Below are 26,067 nucleotides of genomic sequence, written 5' to 3' on the forward strand. Positions count from 1 at the left end.
AGATTTTGTTCTGTTTATTGGATCCATGGTAATGGCGGTAGAAACATGTCATTTTGAAAAATATGATTTATTTTCATTTATTTATTTATTTTTATTTATTGACGTTAAAATACAGGGTGTTAGATTTAAAAAATATCAAGTTTGGGTTCAATCTCAGAAACGGTGATTCAAATTTTTTTACTACACTACTGGATTTTACGAAAATATATCTAATATAGGTAGTTTTTACCTATTTTTCTATCATACATCGGTAGTAAGATATGATTGATAACATCCCAAAAAGTCAACATGTATCTAATAAGAAACAAACGCATTTAGTTGGATTGATTCTGTTTGTTCTGTTTGTTTAAGTAGACAAGTTTAACAAAAAAATGACACAGAGTCCCGAAAACCGCACGTCTCTTAGCTTTAAAAACAGCTGAGATATACGACTGCAGTCTCAAAAAAATAGGACACAGGGTATACTTTCATGATTTGATGATTATTGGTATTTTTTCGTTTTATTGTATTATTTTGCATACCTACTTTTTATGTTAATAATAAAAAATCAAAATTAATGTGAACTTTTTAATTATGTGGCCCGCAGCTGTATGTGGGACCCTTAATGGCCCTTGGCGATAAATGAGTTTGACATGCCTGCCGTACATAATTATAGAAAATCCCAAAACACGTGAAGCTTAAATTATAAAGATTCATATTTTCAATGTAATAATGTGATCCCTCGTGTGATCCCTTCCTTCAACCCCCTTCAAGTGTCAGTTACAACCCCCATTTTTTAATGGCCTTGTGATATATCGTTTGAAAGGTCCCTTCATTCTCTATCCAAAAATAATATTGATTTCAAATTTATTGCAAATAAAAAAAATAAATTACCGAATTTCGGTTTTCAGATGACAATGTTATACAGGGAGATACATGTAGCTCGTTCGTTAGACGTTTTTAAACTTGCAGTTGAAATATGTAGAAACTTGAAATTTGGCTCACAGCCATACTCAACTCAACCATTCCGAAATGAAATATAATAATTTTAAGATGGCGCCGCTTGAGATATGTCAATTTTTTAAGGTCAGATTAAACATTCTGTGTGTCTATATGCAGTAGTTTCGAGTTATTGACATTTTTTGAGAGAAAAATTAACATGTCAAAAACTAAGACAGACCCGGACGCAAATCTTAAATGCGTTCAATTCAGAATAACATGGCGCATTTAGAAAATGGTTATGTTTCTATTTTAAAAACCAAGATGGCGTCAACTTCACGTATTTACGGAAGCGGCGCCATCTTGGAAATTGTATACTAAAAGGAATAGACAAATAGAATTTATTCAATGCACTTGATAAATACACAAGATTGGGTTTTTTAAAAAAGTCCTTAAAGGTCCTAAAATATCCTATAAACCCAAATTACAATGCGATTTATAGGTTTTCATGTCCTTGCTCTGATGTCACCTACACATTTTCTTAAACCGTTGTTCTTTAAAAAAAATAACACAAATTTAGAACGTGGTTCGCAAAAGAAATATTTCCGATCCTTGAAAGAGTACCTACTTGATTTGAACAAATCGAGTCATAGGTACAGTGATGTTTTGGAATCCCGGCCTGCTTGGTCTGAAAAGAATTTCAAGCAAATTTTATACATTTTAAAATCTAAGATGGTCGTTACAATTAAGAAAAAAAATTGAAAATTTTGACAGTGGAGCACCTTATCAAGAAGCCACCGCCCCAGAAGTCTGTAGTCGGTCCGTGCGTTCCGAATCATATCCAAGTCCAGGGGGCGGAACGGAAGCGGTCACGAAAGCGCATCTAGAACTCCTGGTGCACAAAGACTAGATGTATTTATGAACGTTTTAGTTTAATTGCGTTTTTTCTCAATTGTCACGGCCATCTTGGATTTAATGTGCTTGAAATTATTTTCAGACCAAGCACGCCGGGATCCCAAAGCATCAAAACGAGATTCAAACATTTTTTATCAATTACACATATAGTAAAGTCAATGGGGAAACACGCTGTACCTATCTATTTTTGACAAGAAAATAAATAGAAAGCAAAAAACGGTAATTTAAACTGGAACTAATTGAACTATCGTTAAAGTAATTGGGTAAGTTGTTACAAGGAATAGATTTTTCTCAATATGGGGCCCAAAACAAATAAAATATTAATTAAGCTTGAAATTTTTTAACAATTATGCCACCACCTTGAAGTAAAGTTTTCTACAATTATGAACAAGCAGATACCGCGAATGTCAGCAATGAGATGGTATCTAGTCTAGCGAATTGCAACATTATTAACCAGTAGCAGAGCGTTAAAAATTGCTTTCTTAAAAAATACGTTATTAGAAAAATATTTAAAAAAAATTACCGCCAAATTTAGTGAGTGTATCAGCTCTAAGACGATACTTAGGAATTTGTTCCTCCAGTAGACTAATTATTTCTACCTCAGGTATTGTTTCTCCACTGCACACCTCTGGAAGAACAGAAAAAAAAATTAAACTTAATAATTGCAAACCTAAAAAAAAGAATAAGTAGGTACTTCTTACATTGTAAGCGAACCTTTCTTTGTACAGGTGAAAATGAAACACAGGATAGCTTAATGAGTATTAATTACAAGGATAATTGCCGCAACGTATTGTTCTTTCGACATAAAAATGATTTAATATATACAACTTATATAACAATTTCTACAGTTTCAGTATTGGCAACTGGTATGGCGTTGTTTTCAACTACCTACTCTACGCGTTTTTCGCCAGCGTCGCATGAGCAAAATAAGAGGATTAAGGTTAACATACCTTCTAAAATTTGAAGTTATTTTTAACAGTTATGTACTGTTTCCATATTATTAGACTAGATGCATAAATGGAATATTTTCGGCGCGATTTTACCTTTTGCGTTATCTAAATTTACCTACTTTCGCGTCGCATACTCAGACGGAACGAAAATTGTTACTCGTTTTGTATTAACAAACGGTATGCTCACGAGGTGAGTAGGTAAAATATCAAACTGATGCACTGTGAATGCAGTGTAATTACGCAGACCTTGAACTGTACTAGTACAAATCCGAAAAGTTACATATAATTTCTGTCACACTTACACATTCCCATTAGAAGTCGAACGTGTCATGAAAACGTTATACACCAAAAACGAGATTATTATCATTTTCGTGTCGTTAGTCCTTACTAAACCACAATAATTAGATTTATTTGAGGGTTACGCTAGAAACGACTTCGGTTCCATGTGTACTTTATAATTGTGGACACCTCTTTTTGTACCACGCATAACTCTTGGCGTTTTCCCAACAAAATTGGCCCATATTTGATGTCTCTCCGTCAACACCAATGACTTGATACAGGAAAATAAATATTTAGTTCTAACAACGTTAGTCTTGCGGTTTTTTCCAAGTTGAAATTTGGCGTTGCGATTTTGACATATTTTGGTTATGGGAATTGAAAAATGTCCACGATATTATAATAATTGGTATGGGTCGGGTAGTAGCAGCTCGCGACAACCTCAAACTAAGCTTAGTCTCGAATTGTGTAAACCGCATACTAATCAGTCGTGTGGTCGTCCCTTAAAGTATCAAGGTGGCAGCGACGACTTGTAACGGTTTATTTTTTCCATTACAAAGCAGCCAACATTTACTTGTTGAAAGATCCTAATAACTTTTGAACTCTATTGTTGGAATTTTAACAACGCCATTTTACCGCGCAGTGCGTTTCGATTTTCACTTTCTTTCTGTGGAAACCCTTATCCAGTTACACTTCGTTAAAACCAACAGCTGAAGTGTTAGTTGAGAACGCATGGAATTGTAACTGCCATCATCCATATTTTATTAATCTCCGGCAATTGGATTCATTAAATTGCAAATTTATGATATCAACGAAGAGGGTTACCTTCGATTTCTTTTAGGGTTTCAATTGGATCACCGAGATTTGATCCTCAACAAAGAGACAACATCTCGGTTAAGTTATGATCGAGTTTGCCACATGAATATTATTATAGTCCACCATTTCCTCCTGGAGATGTTGGCCGATTAAGTATCTTACCTGTTGTAGAAGCCATAATACGTGTAAAGCGAGGCCCTTCGGGCATTATTTACTTAATTAAGTACCGAGCTCTGCAGCTTTGGAGTTTCTTTTGATTATTTGCAGGTTTTGGATGCCAGAACTGAGGTCACCTTTAAGCGTCAGCATAATTTATGCAAGGTAAGAGTTGCCTTATATTTTTTACTTGTACTTGGTCCTATGGCCGAATTGTTGTCCGGAATATCAATTCATTTGTGGAAATTTGTTTTAAGATTCGAATCAAATTGAGCGATCTTTCTTGATTAGGGGGTTATGCTAAATTGAGGGGATTTCATTGCATAGTCAAAATGCTAAGGTTTGTGTGTAATGTAATTTATAATTTTGAATATTTACGCTAGCCCATTGTGGAGTTTATTTTTGATTTAATATTTGGTGTGAATAAACCAGAATTTCTTTTGGTAGGTGCCCAGAACGAACTACCGCTGTGACAGTAAAAATTTCCCAGCTACCCATCACTACAAGACATTCCTATTGTGCTATAGGTAGGTTATTTCACTTCACCTTTACACAATGTGCCCGAATCATATTTGAAAATTGTTGGCTGTAAAATTATCGGAGCTAACCTCAAATACCATCAATCCATATCTAATGTAATTTATCCGATTCCAATCCCTCCTTTCTCTTGAAAAAATGAATATGACAACCGCGCTATGTGTTACTACATTCCGTTAATTATAGAGGGCATTTATTGTCCTTAATGTTGTTTTCCCAGTAGATACCGATACTTAATTTTGCTTCCGTTCCCGCTTGAAAAAGATTGCTACCGTTTCAGTGTGCCGTAATTTTGTTTAGGGTTTCGCCAGTGATCTATCGTTGTCACCTGGCCTGGGTGACCGTTCTATGATTAGCTTACCTGTGGCAACTGCACCGTTTCGAAACCACCGACCTTGAAACAACTCCTGGTGGCGCTCGAGACTACCGTACCGTTCCGCCGGCTATGTTAATGTGCATAAAATTTATTTTCCCCAATGAAATGTTGGAAAACTTTGGGGAAATATGAGGAAATTTCAAAGGAATGAGGGAATTTTGAGAAAATCTATAAGAAAATTTAGGGAAATAAAGTTTCTATAAGAAAGTCTCGTTACTCATTTCACGTTAATTCGGAGAAATTTTGTGTAAATTTTAAGGCAATGCTAGAAATATTGGGAAAACTAAAGGGAAGTGGTGGCAATTTTTTGGTAATGAAGAAAATATTTGTTCCCTAAAATAAGTAATCTTGTTCCTCATATGGGAAATTTCGAGGACATGTAGGAAATGGATGAAATTACAGGAAATTCGGGGGAAATTTGAGGAAATTTTGGGGAAATCTACAGGAAATGTTGGGGACATTAAGGCAAATAGTGTCTATTTTTAGACAATGAAGGAAATCATAATACCGATACAAATTATTTGAGGTAATTAATGCCGAATAAAAAGTTAGACAATTTAAACCGTATTTTTGTTAATCAAATTTTGATTGTTTTATTCTCGGTTTTATTGCAGGAAAAAAAAAAGTTACAATATACACTTAAGATACGTAAGTCAACCAAATCTTTAATAATATTTAATGATTGTACTTATGCAGTTTTTTTGAACAAAAAGGAAAGTTAATTTTAATTGTCATTTTAATTAAGATAATTTACCCGAGATCAGCTCTCAAAATTTCGCAACTTGGACAACTTCTCTATAGATGCATTGTGGTTACACAGTTACATAATTGATTTAATTTATTTTAATTTCTTTACGTGTGTTAAGGACAGAATTAGTAATAGCACCGAACCTGATTGTGGACCCTTGTGGAACACCGAATTGTCAATTTTTTGTTTAAAAAAATCTATGTATCTTTTGTAACATGGACAATCACTTAAGTTAATAAGGACGTGTTTGTAATTTTAGTACATGGTCGGATATGCCACTGCAGTAACGTCGATCATTTCATACAAGCACAATTACTAATCAAGGCTTACCTCACACCGGCAGTAATCCGCGCGAGTTAAGTTTATGACTCATATCACTCAAATAGAATGCGTAATGAACAAACCCCTTTTACTAGCAGCCACAACTTACACTTTGTACGTCAATAACCCACGCGACACTCGATGATAACGTCTGCATGTCAATTAAGAGAACGTCAAAGTAATCTAATAATATCGTGGACGTTAAAACGCATGGGAATAACGGGCTTCGAATTCCACTAGCGAGCACATGGGAAGGAGTTTATGGTAAGTTATCAATGGAATTCGACGTCTTTCTCAACTAGTTTTCAGATCGAGTCGCGTGCATGCGAGTGTGCGTTCACAGCATTACTATTACGTAAACAATGACACGCTGTTTAAAAAAATTATTGAAGACGGATCGCGAAAGCGCACAGCAATTGCAATGCCAATCATATTAAATTATTTACTTATCTTCATTTTTTACATTGTTCATTGCGCACGACTGCCCTCAAAGTTTTTTTAGAAGGGATCCGTTCAATCTATTGACCTGAAATTAAATGCTCTACTAATAATAAAATCGTGCTAGATTTCATTACGAAACAAAAATTGAAAGGGAATCGAAGGCGAGCGAACAAAAGTCTGGAGATTGTATCGGGACACCGACGACGACTTTCCCCAGAATTTGAGGCATCTTTCATCGGGATTTTGTGATAGCCTTCTAATTAACCCATTAAATTCAACCCTATAGAAATGACATAATGACAACAACATTCTCACTTACTTTACTTTGGTAATTGGACAGTCAGTCAGCGACTGACTGGAGTCACATGGAAAAGGGGGATAGAAATTTGAACACTTCGAATTTTCCATACTATTCTTGGAGTTTTTGTTTTCAAGTGACAAGAGTGAGATTCCAACAAACCTCAATTGGAACTACAGATTTTTCTTGGTTGGTAGAACAGATTGCAAAGAATTTTAGTGAGACTACACGACTTCCATAGTATCTCAATGGAAATTCAGTAAAAATTCAATGACCAAATTGAGTCTCGCTCACTTTTTATGCGTCAATGAGTTTACTAACAAGAAGAAATTCAGCAAATTAACACATTTTTAATTAACACCCAATGTAGGTAATTAAAGATAAATTAAAGATTAAACAAATTTATTCAACCTTAATCAAAGAATGGTACTTAAGGACAGAAGACCAACCCCACGCAACAAGCGATCGATAAAAACAAGACGACACTGGGTTCGTTGTAATTACTGATTTAAAATTGGCTTTTTGATGGCAGAAAAACTCATTGGCACTGGGAAATATTTTATCTAAGCGATAGACGCAACAGTTCGACTAAACATCTTCGCAAACGTAATATACGCCTACGCTTAACTAGACTTAAACAACTGGTCATCATCCGTCTTCACTTCCTTAACGAATGAATGGTTCGTTCGATGATCTACTGCACCTGTGCTTTCTTATCTGGAAACTAATTAGCTTACGCCGCGATAACAAAACTTCCTATCTATGACCGGAGATAAACTTTTACAAATCCTACGCAATTATTTCCAGATGTTTAAATTCACACGTAATACACTTGAACAAACAAATAAAATACAAGGTGATCAACTAATAACTCTTGATTTATAACAAAATTGACCTCGAATTCAACTTGATCGGTGCCCAATCTCAAATTGCAACAAAGTTTTAACATTTAAAATAATTGAAATACATATACACGGTGACCCATTATGACTGTAGGTGCCTAATAAAACGTCCGCATGGCGTAGTTTACACGACAATACACATGCTATAAACCGAAGTTACATACCACAAACAGAACAGACTCGCAAATTATACTTAGTTTTGTATCTTTTGTTATTGTGTCCACATTATGTCAAATACAAATTTAACAAGGGTTTACAGACTAGTGGGTGTACATACAAGGTGGAAATTTTCTCTGGAACACTGAATATATCTTCAAAACAACATTTCTAAAGAAGACTTTTAATGGTATTCAAAATTATAAAGTTCTACACACATAGTTTAATTTCGTTTTCTTGGATGGGGGGTGCGAGGTGAGGCGGCTCAGCCGCCGAAACCGAGCAACTACAAGTACATACCCCCTGTCCGTCAATGTTTTCTTGGATAGGACGTACGTAGATTGGCAGCAAACTTTTTATAATTTTGGATACAATAAAAAAACTTGCAAAAATTGTAGTTTTGAAGTGTTCCAAACAAAATGTCCAACTCTTATTCTATATGCAATCACAAACACCATATGCCAAGGGTCGTATTGATCGTATGCAGTGTTGTAAAAGTAGTATTAAAGGCGCGCTCCTTTTTAACCTGTCCTGTTCCAACTTTTTCCGGAATCTTCCACTCTAACCCAACCGGAAAAGTAATATTAAATAGAATATACAATTAAATATAAGAAACTGCATCTTTAAATCTGAAAAGTTCATAGACCTAGTTTGAATGACGAATACGAATAAAATGCAAATGTAACGGGAGTCCGGGAAAGCTTTTATATTTGTTCGATTTTTTTAGGTGAGAAATTTATGTAATTTAAGTGTTGTTTCTTCAAAATTTTTTGCGTACATTTTTGGGCGAATAGTTCCTGAGTACGGGGCTGACTGGTATTTGCGTGTGAAAATTTGGTGGAGGCAGGAAGTCGCGAGATAAAGCAGAATTAATGGGTCATGCGTGATCGTAGGGCGGATTCCCATCCGCTATTATTTAAAGCACAAGAACCACTGAGTTCGTGGTTTTCGCAATAGACGCTTTGGCATATTGGGTTCAAGATCAAAATGGTAAACAGAAATGAATCCAATTGGTGGAACCGATCAGCGGCTATTTTGGAGCGTATTTTCATGCAGTTGAAGATACTTGGGAAGTAAGTGGTGGGAGATAGCTACAGGCATTCCGTTTTTGGTCGTCGAACCGTTAGGTGCGCGGTCCAAAATAAGTTAGGCGTCAAGTCCCGAAAGTGCGACGAAAAAAAAATTCGGAAGAAATTAGGGGTTAGACCATGTGAGAATCGCGTTGTGCGGTCAAAAAACCAAATCGACAGTCCGCAGAAGTATAGCAGGGTAATAGTATTTTGTGTTATAGTTCAGCCGCGGGGTGATTACAGTTAAAACAAGAAGGGAAATCCGCTGCAAAACGGTTGGGTGCGGCGGTAAAAGAAGAAACAATTTAAATTGACCATCCCTGATTTTTGGCGTAAAAAATTAAATCATTTCTGACGAGATATAACAAATCCAGTTAGGTCGAGGAATATTTTCTTTGCGTGCAGGCTCGCTAAAGAACATTCGTGAAATAGTTGGAACAAGTTTGTCGAACAAATTTCATGCAAGTAGTTGAGCGTATGTAGTGCGGGAATTCGAACTATACGAGTGGATATGAAATAAGTCTTGGACGTTTTAAGTAAGATAAAAATTACTCGCGAAATACAGATACCGGAAATCGTAGAAATGTGGACGGTAAATGGCGTAAAATTTCACCAGTTGCTTTCAATCAATTAGTTTTCATCGCTAAATTTTCTATTGGATGCCGTAAATTGTGTAATTTCTTGAAAATGTCCGAGAAAAGTACTGGAATTACCTTTTGAAATACGCTATCCAAGAAGTCCGTGATTGAGTAAAATGCTCAAGAAGCACGGGGTAGTTGATACTATACTTCTCATTTTTAGCGCATTTTTTAAGAATTAAAAAAAATGTGCTATTGTTTGCGTTTTGTCCGTCCGTCCGAACCCACTTCTACCGTTTTGAACTACTTCTAGGGGAATGGTCCTAGAGTCCTGGAATTTTTTGCAGTCGGTAGCCTATACCTTGAAGGTGTGCCAGACGGCAATCAAATTTCGCTGTCTAGCTTTTACATACGACAGCCAATTGGTCTCAGATTTTGCATACGCATGCCTTTAGTGGTACTAAGTTAAACTTTAGGAAATTGGGGGTGCACATGCTCTATCCTTCATGCGACGTGGCCTGAGGGGGGGGGGGTTTAAACATTAATGTTATCTCTCATGATACTCTAATGAAAGGTCTCAACGAAAGGAATTAATTCTACCAACCATACTCCTCCTCCTCGACCTCTTATCGGGTATATTCCCTTATACCTTAAGAATGGATTGTCGGAAGAGGGTACTCAGAAAGGGCGATTGAGACGTCTGCAAGAAATATATCCATTGGTGAAAACAAAAGCTATTTCGGTTAAAAAATGCGCTTTATCTGCACAAGAGTTGGTACAATTTATACTTGTTTATATTTGTATTTCAACCCATTCACGTGCCTTTAAGGGTAAACAGAATTAATTTTGATCAGTCCTTAAAGAACGGTACTTTATTATCAAAATCTATTTATTTAGATCCTAAATTGAACCCACCTCGTAGGAAATAAATCTATTTTGCATTGAACACTCATTTTAAATAAAAATAATGAAAACCATACATAATAGTTAGGTTCAAAATGTTCTATTTCTTAAGCTCATGAATTGTCTTTTAAAAGATAGGGTAGTGAATTCAGTGCTGTATTGGAGTGTATACGTCATATGTTTAAAAGTAGACTTTTTGTTTAGCGTATGTAGAAATGCCAATTTGCTAAATACTAGTGATTGTTTTTTTTTTGTTACTCCGAGTTGGGTAAATTAAAGAGATGGCCACTTATTAGTCAGAACACGACTCGATAACAGAATTTTAAATGAAGAAAGTAGAATTAGTAAATGAAGGTAGCTTTAATTTTTTTCGAATTTGGGTTAATATATGTCATTATTTGGATGTGTTTTTAAATTTCCTTGAGAAATGCAAGCAAGTAATTTTATTTTTCAGATAAATAGAACAGGTCCACTATCCTAAAAAGCAAATTGCAATTAAAATCGTGAACTAGCCGACGGAAAAATTCTCCCTGTACAGGGTGGTTCAAATTCGTGGCTCACCATTGGGATCTCTGTAACGGATACAGTGTAGGTTAAACTGGGGCAAAGTTGTCCCTTTTTGTGACAAAAAAAACGTATTTGAAATATTTGAAAAAGCGTTTTTTTTAGTCACAAAAAGGTCAACTTTGCCCATATTTAACCTACACTATATCTCTCCCCGTTGCGAAGATTCCAATGCCACGAATTTCAACCATCCTGTACAAATTTTACAGTATTTAAAAATACAACAAATTAAATCGTATAAACAAGGTATTTCAACCCTAGAATGTAACTGTTACATTTTGACGCTCAACGGTGGGGTTTTAAAAAGGGGCGCGTTACATATAGGGTTTCACGTCATTGATTTGATGACGTCAACAATACACGGCATTGCCAAATATTTCTAAGGAATGCTGATATATTAATCTTTTATTTAGGAAACACTTTTAGGTTATGTTTCTACCGTCAAGAGGAACAAGAAAATTCAGAGATAATTTTTTGGGCTCTCTGTGTGAAACCAACCTACTGTGCATAAATAAAAGCCCTTCCTACTGTGCTGCTACGGGTTCAAGGAATGTGCAGTCTACTAAGTCTGTAGTATTATTAGCATTTTGTTTATAACGTATCGCTGCCGTTGTGAGCAGAAAAATGAGGAATGTGGGCATTGCGGCATTATGTAAATGTTTCGGAAGTTATAAACCACGCAAAAACCGAACCAAAGTGTCAAATGTCAACAAATAACAAAATAACGTTTGGCAACATTGTAAAATAAATTCCGAATCTGCCAACTTGCTCTCCTAAAAAGTAACTAAATAATAATGAATATAAATACGCCAAATCTTGATTTAAAGTGGTATGCCATTTTCTTCTGGTGATGACGTCGTTTATTTATTTATTATCCTTCTCTTGTTCTGGGATAAAATTACTATGCATGGACACAAAATGTGAAAGTGTTGATTTCCACGAAATTTCGTATGTGGACGCTTTTCGAGATGAAAATAAAGAATACAAAATGCGGAAAGACAAGAAGAGACATATCTACTGATGATGCCACAACTTTCAGTGCCAATATCTGCGGAACGGAGTGTCTGAGGAGGGCACTATCAAAGGGCGGAAAGATCGTCAAGACGCGTAAAACTATTGAAAAATGTGGGGGGGGGGGGGGGGGGAGCACACGTTCTACCCTTTATGGTACTCTAATGAAAGGTCCCAACGAAACTTTCACGCGCGACTCCTTTTCAAGGGTAGTGGGGGGGGGGGGGGGTATAAAATCATTTTATCTTACATGGTGTTCTAATTAAAGGTCTCAACGAGGAACTGTTTTCTAACAACTATCGCCCTTCTTTCTGACGGGTTCCTCCTCATCGACCCCTTATCGTGATTGCTTATATTTCCTTATACTTCAAGAGCGGATTGTCGAAGGAGGGTACTTACAGAGGGCGATTAGGGCGTCTGGGAGAAATATATTCATTGGAGCTGCCAAAAGACCAAGACCGAATATCTCGAAAACGGTTTATGGGAGGAGAGTACTCAGAGGAAAAATGAATCCTCTGAGCGAGACATATATATTTATTGGTGGTGGTGAATAATGCCGGCCCGTGTGGAGTTTTGCCACAGTTTCTATACGTAGCTTCGCATAATGCTAGCATGATGTTGAAATCTACGAGGCGAATGCTGGAGCTCTTCCCTCTCAGCACCATAACTCCGTTCCCATCCTAAAATATTCCCGTTCACTTGCTGAAGGGGGTCAGGAAACCCTGAGCAACCAGCCCCCAGTAGCCATCGGGGTACCGGAGGAATCAAACACGTTGACTCTCTCCCACCCTTTCCCTTTGGAGCCCTAAGCAAAGATTGTGAAGAAATCTGATCACGGTATGATAGTGTTGTGCACGGAAAAATTCTTGAAACTCAATGGGTATTGAGTGTTAGGGCTGAGGTTAGAGCAAACATTAAAATTTGACTTCTTTTTCGAATTTTCGGATCGATGCGCTGTGCCCCAATCGTTCTTATTTATGAACCGATTACAATTTTGACGTACACCCCGATTTGCTGAGGACGAATGCATCTATGACCAAGTGAAATTCATCTAGTTAAGGTTCCCTTTGGCCCATATTTAAATTAAAATTTAAAAATCTTAAATGTAATCCGTGGATGTACAACGAATGTGGAAACTCTACACCTTTACGATTTTCTTTAAGAATCTTGAAACATTTTAATTCAGCCATGGTTTACATACAATTTTATTGAAAACAGAAAAATGTGAACTAATCTCGGAAAGGCACGACGCGCTCTTGGTGACAACCTTGACTGGGAACGCCCTTGTTACAAAACAAAAGTGCGATCGACAGAGATTATTAAAAAAAACGAAACGGTTCTGATTCAATGCTCTCTCCTGAATATTCGGCAATGAAAAAGGAAACGCACTCACCTCCTATACCAAAACCAATTAATCGCCGGCGCCCATTACCTACACGCATTTCCACACTAAACTAATAAAGTACCTACACCTTTTTAAGTTGCACTTACCATCTTCTCACACATTTTAGCACAAAGTATAAGTTCACTTAGGCACAAAGCAAAACCAGAAATAACTTCACAGGTTAATCTAAACGTAACCTTGCCGGTCACGTGCTACTTAAAATCATGTGAATTTCGAAGAACGATTTCGAATTAAAGCGTTACATTGTTTCCTTTACGCAATATATAAATGGCCCTTTTTTTCGTGAAATTATAAATGGTAGTCGGTCGGTTTCTAAAAACCGAAATGGTATAAGTATCGCGAGCGTCAACGGCGAGAAGAATGGGTCCCACAAAAACGTTCGCACGAAAACGTTTCAAGTAATTAACGACATTATAAAATTACATATTCCGTAATTTTCCTAACTTTCTCAAGTAATAAATGAATAAATGAAATGGTAGTAACTAACTGTACACATCTCGAGAAGAAATTCTTAAACCGTGTTAAATTACATACTAGTTTTCGTGTACTAGACTAACCGTACCGCGATTTATTCGCGCTGTATTTTATTTAATTAGAATGTTTACACTAATTTGAAATATCTACAAGTTGTCGCCGGCTCGAAATTGAGGTGATCCAAGCAGTAAAATTAATAATACTAACCTAACGCTATGTATTACGGGGTGTAAAAATAGGGCGTGTAACTCACACGGTTATTTATACAGGCTTGACTCATTTATTTGTCAACGACCGTTCGAAGTAGTCCCCATACTTTTTTGGGACAGACATTGTTCCACTAATATACATCAACATCTAAGTTTTTCAGCAAAAGTTACAGGATAAAGTGTATTTTCGCCTTACGTGTATTAGGTATTTATAAACAGCAATTTTTTTCCAAAGAAATATCCACAATTTAATGGCAAAATATCAAGTATGGTGCTTATGGAGATACAGTACATGCTTGTCAACCATGAAAATGTTCCAAATCGTGCGGGATCGGTGTGGGAATCGCGCGATTATCGCCGCGTATGAACGAAGCCTATGTTGTGCTTTAATACTTACGTTATTGGAGAATGACGCAAGTAGTAAGAGAGATGCATTTAGTTAGTCCATCAGACCCTACACTGCACCTGGAGGTGCGAACGTAGTACTTAAGCACATTCCCTAGTTTTGAATCTACTACCGAGAATCCCATTTTGAGAACACTCCTTTAATCGTACCAAATTCCAAGAGTGCATTCTCAAACCAAATTTGAAGAAGTATAAAATCGGAAATTTGTGAAATGCGCACGAGATTTTTGAGATTAGCAGAGAATTTTGAAAAAAAAAACTGTTCATGAAATTGTTTAAAAGTATCAAATGTTTTGCAAATTTTAAAAATATTCTAATGTGTAGAGAGGGAGTTTGCAAATCATGGGAAATATTTTGAAAATGTTGCATGTTTTGAATGCTAAAAATATCTAGGAATGAAAAGGTACACTCAACAGTCTTATTTACGCAGACATTTTTTTGAAATTTTAACCCTCGAAATTCAATTAAAAAAAAACTCTTAATGAAACTTTTAATTGGACAATATACAAATCCATTTTAAAGCTGTAGGTATTCACAGAACTTAACAGGAAGTCGCCGCCAGTTATCGGAATTCAATGGGAAATCGCAGGTATTCGTAGGTGTAGGAAATCGTCGGAATTCAATAGGAAATCGCAGGTATTCATAGGAAGTCATCGGTATTCAGTCGGTATTCATAGGAAATCATTGCCATCGGAATTCATTTGTACACCGAAACTTTTTAACCATAGATAGTTATAGTAAAGAAATACAGCACATTTTTTTTAAAAGAAAATCCATTTTCATGTTTTATATCAATTGCATTTTTTCAAGCTTCCCAAAAACATAAAACATTTGGCCTTTCAAGTAATAACTGTAGAATTGAAGAAAATATGATTTTTCACAGCGCTTTAGGAATATTGAACGCCGTGTTGGAGTTGTACAGCTTGGATACGGTAATCAACTGGTGACGTAATTGTTATTTGTCAAATAATTTGCTTCGATTTAAGTTACGCATATAATTATTCATTAATGCATATAATTTGAACTACTACTATTATTATTTATTAGAATGCTTTAAAAAATATAAAACGTAAAAAAATCGGTGTTCAATTAAAAAAAATATACAGTGAGCGGCAAAAATATTGAACAAATTCGTTTAAAAATGTTGGGTTAAAAAAAATATTCCCACACCTTTATCATAATTTTTTCTTGCGGATTTTTCCACTAAAGAGAAAATATACAGTGTGCCCCAAAGGTAGATTTTGATACCAAACTTGATTTGAACAGTATTTAAATCTATTTTCGTAGAAATACTGTTCCGTTTAAAAAATCAACTTTTTGCCACACACTTAGTCTTTAGTGTAAAAAATGCGCAACAACAAATTATGATAGACGTATGCGACCATTTTTTTAAAACCCAACACCTGGTTTTTAAATGAATTTGTCCAATACTTTAGCCGCTCACTGTATATTGTACTAGCAGATACCGCGAACCTCGTACCGCATTTGGGAAATCCCGTGTTCTTCGATGGGACATATGCTCGCTTGGCTTGAGATCCGTTTAGGAGGAGTGCGACCGCAAACACCGTGGGGATATACGCGTGATTTCCCTAGCTGTGCCGCCTCACCTCGCACGCCGCCGACGCACTTTGAAATACAGTTTACGATCTATTCTCATATCTACGAAACATACACGGTGTTATACATTAGTATGTAAAAGAAATGCGTGGTAGAATGGATCAAAACAAGCCGCTTTTTTCCAAATGAACCGAGGGTCCAACGTGTTTCATTTGGCAGCCACACTCAAAAAAGGGGTGAAATTTTCATTTCTTTGTTTGTTAATAATTTATTGTTATGGAACTCTACTTAAATAACATTTACAAAGATCCCACTACCCGCAGTCACGCACAATCTACATCTTCTTGGAATCGACACATACCATTTTTTATATACCGAGTTATATACCTAATTAATTAATTTAATGATCCAATTATTTCTAAGCATCATAAGATTTAAATCGTTAATTTTTTTATATGCGACATTTTCTACTAACTACATGCGAAATTAGATGGATCAGTACGTTTTGCAAAATCGGAACTAGGGTATACCCAAAACTTATTTAAAGACGTGGCATCTTTGTAACTCGTTGCTGACCAATATGATATCAGTTAAAACAAAATATCTGAAAGAAATACAAGCGTATAAACCTTGTTTGGACATAATACCCCGCACGCACGCGGTCGATATTTAAAAATAAAAAAAATCCTCGAAACCGAGAAATTAGCGTAAACAAATTTCTCGTTTCTGGTTGATTCCGGTATTTAAACAAACGTCAATAACCAATCAGACTTGATAACGCCATCTTCGAAGGAACGCGTCCCCACTTACGGTGAAATAACGCGCAATTCTTCGAAACACCTTTTCTCTTATCAGCGATCACTTGTTAATTAAATTTCCTCTGATAACAAAACTTACCGCAAACGACCAGACGTCCCTACATTCACACCCAATTTCGCTTTTACAATTAAATACGCAAATCTAAATAAACAATTCAAAAAATGAAAAACGCAGTGAGACACAAATAGAAGTAAAATAAACCAACTTTATGCTTATTCAGATTTACACTTAATAAATAAAAATATTCTCATATACAGGATGCCCCGTTATTATTTTTGGTGTTTAGACCGAAATAACGTCTATATGACGTTGTTTGCACAACAATACTTCACGACCCATTCTCATCCCTTCCAAACTCGCTTCCAAATATACAAAAAAAATGTTTTAATAAAAATCAGTGGAGCCGGTTCGGAGGAGTGCAACCACAACCATCGTGACACCAGATTTTTATGTATTATATGGTGGGTTTATAGATTATTAGTTCACGGTTAATCATTAATAATAGCCAATAGAAACAAAGGTTTATTGTGCGTCGCTAACCAATGAACCATACCTTTCTTTCTATTGGCTATTTCTTAATGATCTAATGATACTGATTGTATAACCCTTAAAAAGGTAACATTAATAAAAAATTTGCATGCACCAATGAAATCTACGTGAAAAAAACTCCCCTCTCACTTTTTGAATATGTTATTAGCATAGGCAAGATATGAATGATGTAAATTTCAAAATCAGCTCATAATAGATTATTATTTCTCAAATCAATTAATTATTTTGTCAGTTAGATGTGGAAGCTACAGGTTACTACTTTCTTATTTCTTATGGACGCCATATTGTATTTTTACGGAATAAGATGTTTTGTTGAGAAATGAATGTAAGACATTTGATTTTGAAATTTTTCTTGTAAATGTAGGTATGTAAAAGTATAGAGTGAGACTTATGCCATTATTTTTCATTTATGTCCTCCTAGTTTTTCGTTGATATCTTAGTTATTTCAACAAATTTCAAATGCGTTTTTTTACTCACACAAAGAGGCCATTTTAACCCCATTTAACCTACACTGTATATCTCACCGCCGAGGTGCCAATGGTGAGTCACGAATTGGAACCACCCTGTACGCACTGTCACAAAACAAATTGAATAAAACAGACTGTAGCGTAAATTTAATTAGGTTATTATTTATTTATTTATTTATATAACGGTCTTGAAATGGATTAATTTATAGCAGTTAATTTTTATTTTACCACTCACATTTTAGCACATAACACGAGCGCGAACTTAATATTTCACTTCGGGATCGATGTTGGAACTAACTAAACGCGTTATGCACTTATATGGCAAATAGAAAATTTCTAGAACGTTCTCGGACATTCTCGAGAATTCCGAATACCTCCGAAATCGACTTCTCGCATTTTCCGGAAAGACCGCTTCACATGGGCTTTTGTTAATTATCAACGGCGACTAATCCTTTATGACGCCTCGATGTATATCTGGATGTCTAGAATATTTGCTACAAAACGAAACAGGCCCATTATTTTCAGGATTTGCTAAAGTAAGATAGACAGCTGCTCGGATAGGATCGCGGTCACGAATAGGGTAAAGCAGTAGATTTATTATAATGATTCTTAAAAAAAGACAAGAAAATCCGCTCCATTATGGCATACAGTGCGAAATTAAACCCTGTCATTCAAAGGTAAATGGACTTGATTGAGCTTCAAAATCAAAGAAGCCATTCATTATGTATCATGGGGATCTCCGAAACCATAGAAGATACGACGATAGTCAAATTAGTGAAAAGATGCGCTATTAAATAGTTATTAGTTATTAATATATTATCATGATTTAAAGAAGAGTAAAAAAATCTGATTACTTCAGAAGATATGCGAGAAAAACTCATTGCCGTCGAGAGATTTTCAATACAATGTTTTGTTTCGGAGAAATCATTACCAACTTTATTTTTTAACATGGCCCGTAAAGAAAAGGACACACTATATTGAGTAGCATTTTTTATTACAAATACAGCAATATACGGCACACAAAAAAAAAGTTAGAACTTTTGGTTTCAACAGGATGGTGCACGGTGCACTCGCGGACAAATTTTCCAGGAAAACCAATTTTGATGGGGAAAATATCAAAGTTGATTTATTGATTCCCAAAACGTGATATACAGTGTTAACCAAATTAGCGAGCCTCTGTGTAACTTTGGTAGAATTGGCGAGTAACGTATAAAATCTTCCGAAAGTGAGTGAGGTAAGCAGAAATTTGAAATTTAGGATCTTCCCATAGAATACAATTGAAGTTCAATTGAAATTCCCATAGAATATAATTGAAATTTCAATTGAACTTCAATTATATTCTATGGGGAGATCCTGAATTTTACTTAAGTGAATGATTTGCTCGATGATTTGGTTCATAAGATATACAAAAACAATAAAGTTTTTGATGGGCCAGCCACACACTGTGTGTGACTGGGTAAAAGAAACAACATGTCCTCAAAAAGTAAACATGTCTTCTTAATCTGCCTGTGCTTTATGTCTGTTTGGGAATTAAGTCTGCAAAAACAATGTTTTAAAAAACCCGATTTAAACGTCATTTCGTACAAGAAACTTTTTAATGATTCACATAGATAAATAAGGGTTGTTTCGTGTCTAAGCGTAATTAAATTAAACTTGAATATCAAGTGTGACAAATTCAAATTAACTATTTGAGTTCGTTTTGGGCACCCACAGAAATACGAAACGTATAAGATTCCAACACTGACAAGACAACAATATTTATAGAAATCTATTTATACAACGATATTAAATTTTCCGTTTTAAATATTGCCTTAGGGCGAATATAAAACACTTACAATACATTTTAATGCTCCTCGTCTGCCATTATGGCGTTGAGAAGGTCACTAACCCACCAGCAAAAATGCTAAAAATAACACGTCAGTCTAAGGTGTGGAAGACAACACTAAATGAAGGGTACTAATTTCCCTTCAATCGTAAACGGAAATCACGCATCTACAGGCAATTGTAAATGAGATAAATGTGAGAAGCACGTATTAAGTGAGGTAATTAAAATCTATAGGTACTTGAACCCTTAAAAGGAAGCATTTGTTGCCTCACATGCAGTACTACTGCACCATCCCGATCTGAAAGCATCAGGTTTCGAAAATGTGGAATATTCGTACAAAGTGAAAGGAATGGTCAACCCAGAGGCATAGGGCAAGGATATAATAATAGATAGAAGTTTGGAACTTGGACGGACCTCGACAGACAGGTCCGACTACCACAACTTATTTACCTATCGCTATATTATGTAAGTTCTATTTCTGACTGTTTACTCATATATGACGGAAATATATTTTTAATAATCTAGTACGCGAAAATCCTCTCATTCTCGATCTTGCGCTCATCAAACCACTGTGAAAAGAAAGAGACAAGTTACAAACATGCTAACCTATTTCGAAAAGAAACTTCTCTCCACATAATCGTTTGATGTGTGCAAGTGGTCTAGAAAATGACACATCTGGGACCTAGCGCATAAAATACGGAAGAAAGTACGTCAATAGATTTTGATGACAAATGCCGGATAGTGACCAAGGCAGAAAAACGCGAGGCAAAACGGGCAAAGTGACCAAAATAACGTACCGAGCAGGGAGGTACAATTTTTGACTCGCGTACGTGTTCGCAATGTTGATATCTACTCGTTAATATATGAAGAATGGAACCTTAGTCTGTAACACATCGTCTGTTTATTTGCAACTACATCTAACGGACTTTGTGGTTCATTGGTAAAGCGTTGGGCTATAAATCCGGAGGTCGGGTGTTCGAACCTGGGTTGAGGTGAATTTTTCATCTGTGGCAGAGATGGGAATTACCTTAGACCAGTTTCGAGCATTCTGCGGGCTACTCCGAATTAGGTTTTCCTCATTCGTAAGGTAAATACCGGAGTAGATCTCCAAGACCTTCTGCAGAGGCTCATTGGTAAGTTTTGTTTTCTTGTTCTGATGAAGCCCCTTACTAAAGTGGGGGAAGCGTTGACTTTTCATTCAGCATTGACACGATTCTATGCCGGAAGTCGTTCGCATCTCAAATGACTATCGCCGTGGAAGTCTCCGCTCTGACAAATTCTAATGTTGCCGTCATTAGTCGGCGAATTGAGGTTTTTTAATTGATCTAAAAATTATGGTGCTATATGCTATACTTTCACAGCCATCAGCTTTTGAACGCCTCAGGAAGGGTTTTGAACGGATAGGACAGGTTTAATACGAACCACATCATTTTCTAACGTGGGAGACTTGCGCAGAAAATCAATTAGAAGATAGTTTGGGGGTGACGGAAAATCCATGTTTCATCAACGAGTCAATTGTCTAAAACAACTGAAATGTCGCAAACCTTAGTATACAGGGTGTAGCACCTAAGATCCCTCCGATCATAACTCATTTACCATAAAAGATACCGAAAAAAGTCTTAAGAGCAAAATTGTACACAATTACCGCCGGCATGTTTCTAAAATATTTTGTATCACCAGTGGCGTATCAAACAATAGCGCAGGCGGCTAATTTTTTCACTGAGGCCACAATTACATAATATTTGTTAGGTACTTTTTCCTCGACTTTTTGGAAAAATTTTAATTGGCCTTCGTCATTTTTTTAAAATTTCAAATGGCACCCCCCTAACCAAATTATACCTCTGGATAGCCAAAACTACAAATTTTCCCCTGATATACACAAAACCAGACATACCATAAGAAAATTTCAGAGAGAAACCAGGTCGAAACGCAAATTTGTAAAAAAAAGGTCTTTTCCGAACCCAAGTGTGCCATGATAAAACAAAAGATGTTCAATTCTCACAATTAACAGTAAAGTGTCGGCAGTGTATGATTGTTTTTTAATCAACGTTGCAGAAATGTTCCAAACTCAAGCAGGAATGGTTGATATAGTGTTTATTCTTAGAGACCGTTACCGGAATTGTTTGCTGGCGTCACTAGCAGTGGCACGTTGGCGCCTGGGGCGCGATCAAGATTTTCCGCTCTATATACATATTTTAGGAGCTGGTGACTATTTTTAGTTCCATATCATTTATTTAAAAAAAAAAGTTCAAATTTCTTTGTGTATTCTGGACTTGAGTACCTTTAGAGCGAGCGATTCTATAGGGGGGATGGGGGCTCACCTCTTGACATTATGTCTATAAGCTTTCGTTTGATACCTATATGATCCATGTATAGCATCCGATAAAAAACACACTACAATAAAGACAGACAGAGAGAAAACAACGTATTTTTAGTGCATTTCAAAATAAAACAAGTTAAAAAGTAATCGTAAACGATTTATATAAAGCGCATTTCCACTTGCATTCATTTCCCATTTGTCAGATTTGACTTCTGTTAAAATCGTAAAAATCCGGCCACAAATATGAAAGATTGCGTTGCACATGGGCAATCCATTGTTGACGTGCTACTTCAATTTCAGTTTATGAGAAGAATTTCATTTCAATGCTTTTCTAAATAAGGAAGTTGGAACTGCGCATGCGCAAACCTAAATTTTAAAACTAATGTTAGATTTTCCTTTGTTCCAAGCGCCTAAGTATCAAATTTCACTTAAATAGTTCCATAGATAAAAAAGTTGGCACTGCGCATGCGCAAAATAAAATTTTGAAACTGGCGCTAGATTTTCCTTTATTCCAAGTGCCTATGTATCACATTTCATTTAAATTCTTCCATAAATAAAAAAGTTGGCACTGCGCATGCGCAAAGCCAAATTTTGAAACTGACGTTTGATTTTCCTTTATTCCAAGTGCCTATGTATCAAATTTCGTTTAAATTCTTCCATAAATAAAAAAGTTGGCACTGGGCATGCGCAAAACCAAATTTTGAAATTGGTGTTTGATTTTCCTTTATTCCAAGTGCCTATGTATCAAATTTCATTCAAATACTTTTATAAGTAAAAAAGTTTGCAATTCGGTTTATAAATGGTCGAGATGCGAAAAGGGCACTGTGAATTTTGAATCGATTCGATTCAACTTTTGGCATTGCGTATTATATGGCTAAAGCTATGCCCATATTGAATTTCATGCAATTCAGTTCATAACTAACGGAGATGTAAAAGCGATCGAACATTTCTAAACAAAGTTATCGTTCACACGGACAGATAGATGGACAGACAGACAAAGGAACAGACGGAAAGACCAACCGGAAGGCGACAGATAGCAATGCAAAAGTATAAACGATCTCTAGGATCGTTAATAAACGGCAAAAGTGTAAAATTATGGAACATGTAAAAAACGGTTTTTTGTAAGCGGTACAGAAAAAATTCCTTCCTTGGTGCAAGACTCGAGACCATAACGAACCAAATAGTGAAAAAAGTAGAACAATAGCTCTTAAGAAGATAAAGAACTAGTAGCGTCGCAAAGTTAGCGGACGAACGGACGGACGGACAAAGTGGCCACAATAGCGTTTTTTTTATATTTGTGGAAATGCGCTAAAAAAATGCGCTATTATGGCCACTTTGTCCGTCCGTCCGCTCGTTTTGAGACGCTACCAGTTTTTTATCTTAAGAGCTATTGTTCTACTTTTTTCACTATTTGGTTCGTTATGGTCTCGAGTCTTGCACCAAGGAAGGAATTTTTTCTGTACCGCTTACAAAAAACCGTTTTTTACATGTTCCATAATTTTACACTTTTGCCGTTTATTAACGATCCTAGAGATCGTTTATAATTTTGCATTGCTGTTTGTCGTCTGCCTGTTGGTCTGTCCGTCTGTTCCTTTGTCTGTCTGTCCCTCTATCTGTCCGTGTGAACGATAACTTTGTTTAGAAATGTCCGATCGCTTTTACATCTCGATTAGTTATGAACTGAATTGCATGAAATTCAATATGGGCATAGCTTTAGCCATATAATACGCAATGCCAAAAGTTGAGTCCAATCGATTCAAAATTCACAGTGCCCTTTTCGCATCTCGACCATTTATAAACCGAATTGCAAACTTTTTTAATTATAAAAGTATTTAAATGAAATTTGATACATAGCCACTTGGAATAAAAGCAAATTTAACGCCAGTTTCAAAATTTGGTTTTGCGCATGCGCAGTGCCAACTTTCTTATTTATGGAGGGATTTAAATGAAATTCGATACATAGCCACTTGGAACAAAGGAAAATCTAACGTTAGCTTCAAAATTTAGGTTTGCGCATGCGCAGTTCCAACTTTCTTATTTAGAAAAGCATTGAAATGAAACTCTTCTTATAAACTGAAACTGAAGTAGCACATCAAAAATGGATTGTACATGTGCAACGCTATCTTTCATGTTTGTGGGCGGATTTTTACAATTTTAACAAAAGTTGCATCTTACAAATAGGAAATGAATGCAAGTGAAAATGCGCTTTATGTAAATCGTTTACGATTACTTTTTAACTTTTTCAATTTTTTTTGTATTGCGGTAAAAAGGATATACCCACCACTGTTTCTGAAGAAAGAAACGCAAGAATCAAAGATAATTATATTTGAATTGCTTGATATACATTGCATCTAAAAGATTGGAGTATTGAGAACAGGAGTCTCTTTGTCATGTATTTTCGCCTCAGTTTCTTTTCAGATAAAGCATCTTCAAATCCGTCGATGGTCATCGTCATTGCTTTCAAAATCAAAATTAAATATATTTTTAGACGATTTTTTTATCGTCTCCTACTTTAGCTATTTTCAAAAGCGCCCCGGGATTATTGGCAGGTATGACCCTGCCGCCCCTACTAAAGTGGCGCCCGGCACGGACCGCCCCTCTCCACCCCCCCTTCGCTACGCCACTGGTCACGAGTGTACGCTGGAAGATATCCTGGAAGCACACATTCAGATCCAAGCGTGTTTCAAAAGGTGTAAAAAAAGGATTTACAGCAATTATTAATATGGTTCTTCAAAGTGTCGGGTATTACTACTTTTCTTCTGCCATCACAAAAACATTGTTTTCATTTTTGTTGTTGAGATGGAGGTCAGTATTACCTATACCTACCATATTTTTTTAAGAATTACAAAAAATGTGCTGTTTTTGGGTTTTGTACGCCTGTCCGTCCGAAGTCACGTCTGCGGTCCTGGAATTTATTGCAGTAGGCCTATAACTTGAAAGTGTGCGAGACGGTCAACAAATTTTGTAGCCGGGGGGGAGGGGGGGGACCTTCCCTCTTACCAAAATTGAGGGGGAGGGGGAGGCACTGGCTTTATTCTTTACGGTAGTACTCTAATGAAAGGTCTCAGCGAAAGGAATTCAACGCAATGTTACAGAAAATAATTGTTCTAAGGGTTTGATTCTTCTTAGATTTTGAATGTGTGCCAGGCGGCCTTTAAATGATTGTGGAAAAGGCCCCCTATCCATTAATCATCTACCAAGAAGCCTATCAAGAAGCTAAACAGTTTTTGTTTACGTTGCCTTTTTCGTGCCATCGTTCCTAATTGGCTCTAGGGATCTACGAGTTTAACATGCAGAAATCAAAATCAAACGCCTAAACATAAACATCGATAACCAAAAGGTGAAGTGCCCCATTTTGATTATACGAAGGCATAGGTGAAGGTCTGTGTCTATATTGATGTTCAGATACGTAACTCATCAGAAGAGATCTCGTAGGACCGTTCTAACGCAAGACATTATAGCCTTACACAGTAAATAACACCTGCCAATCAATGAACCAAGAAGAGACTTTTCTTCGCAGCATGTGACATCGCTGTAAAAATTACACTGTACACCTTAAAACACTATCTACAAAATATGTACAAACTAATTACATAATTACTGAACTTGTAAAGGTGTTCAAAAATAAAAGTTAACGCATCCACCGTATTTATTTTCACTCTGGGGCGTTCTGAATTCGACGCCACATTAAAATCTTTCGAGATTTAGGTTACGTAAGTTATTATTAAAGTGGTACAGATTTACTAGGTAATTAGAACTATCAACAGACAGGACAGAAGTTAGTCACACACGTTTCAATGTCACGTTAAGGAAAGTGCGAAACGAATCATGGGGGGGCGAGTGATTTCGGGACACAATGCAAAGCAAAAAGGTACACATATAATTATGTACAAGCAAGGATAGTCTTTGGTACAAGACAAGCACATTGATAGAAACTCTTCTGGAAAACATACCATCGTTCCAAGTGGCAAGCAGTTCGTTTTGTTTTTCCCAATCCTTAATGTTGACCGAGCGACCGCCGCGCACCCTCGGCCGCCCTTTAAGAAAATTCATTTTGATGAAAACTTAAACAGTCACTATAAAAGCACATCATAAAATGCT

General features: G+C 36.2%; 1 protein-coding gene across 3 annotated transcripts in view; it reads right to left on the reverse strand.

Annotated features, from left to right (window-relative positions):
• LOC116176836 (trafficking kinesin-binding protein milt) overlaps positions 1-26,067 on the reverse strand; it is a 69,611-nt gene that overhangs the window by 27,528 nt on the left and 16,016 nt on the right. The window contains exons 1-2 of one of the 3 annotated variants that reach the window (XM_031495644.1): positions 25,920-25,984; positions 2,357-2,461 (exon numbers count right to left, since the gene is read on the reverse strand). The gene's annotated coding sequence lies outside the window, so the exon portion shown is untranslated. Of the gene's footprint in view, positions 1-2,356; positions 2,462-25,919; positions 25,985-26,067 lie in introns of those variants that run through there. The other 2 variants (XM_031495645.1, XM_031495646.1) reach the window with 2 other exon arrangements.

Source organism: Photinus pyralis, unplaced genomic scaffold, assembly GCF_008802855.1.
Source record: "Photinus pyralis isolate 1611_PpyrPB1 unplaced genomic scaffold, Ppyr1.3 Ppyr1.4_LG7, whole genome shotgun sequence".
NCBI lineage: Eukaryota > Metazoa > Arthropoda > Insecta > Coleoptera > Lampyridae > Photinus > Photinus pyralis.